Source organism: Polistes fuscatus, unplaced genomic scaffold, assembly GCF_010416935.1.
Source record: "Polistes fuscatus isolate 324 unplaced genomic scaffold, CU_Pfus_HIC Scaffold16, whole genome shotgun sequence".
Taxonomy (NCBI): Eukaryota; Metazoa; Arthropoda; class Insecta; order Hymenoptera; family Vespidae; genus Polistes; species Polistes fuscatus.
In genome coordinates, this window is record NW_025113064.1 from 2,760,806 (window position 1) to 2,761,515 (window position 710).

Here is a 710-nt window from a genome sequence, read left to right on the forward strand (position 1 = left end):
ATATAAAAGGGATATAAAAAGGATATAAAAGGGATATAAAAAGGATATAAAAGGGAGAAATATCGGTTTCTTCTCTCACTCGTACTCGCGTTCAAGGCCGAGAGACCCGAAGATTGTCGAAGATCCTTCGTTTATGATTAGTAGACACGACGCTCGCACGCACACTAGCCCGCTCGCGTGTAAAAGCCGACTGAGAGGCGGGACTAACCCCACTCTTACAATTATATTTTACCATCTTTTCTCGCTTATTTTGGCAGATACGAAGATAACCCTTTGAACATTTTTATGTATTTTTCAATTCTCTACAACTTTTGTTTAAAACTTTTTTCGATTAAATGCCTAGATTCCAAGATAAGGCCATTGTTACCCTTTTTTACCTTTTTTACCCTTTTGCTAAAAAACGCGGGATCCTATTGCAAAAAAATTAGCACCATTCCATTCAGCGTCGTCGACTTACCCTTAGATCAATTTCCTCCCCCTTCCCCAATTTAGTAAGTTTGGCCCTTTTTCAGTGAACTAATAAGTATAGTATATTCGATATACCTCTCTTATATTTTGCGTCGACTGATATCCATATTTTAAAATCATTTTTTTATTCTTTCTTATATATATATATATTTATCGGTCGATTGAAATAGGTTTCCTTTATTTTTTTGTGTAAATAAATAAATAATAATAATTAGAAGCTTATCTTCTCATACTTTCAATCC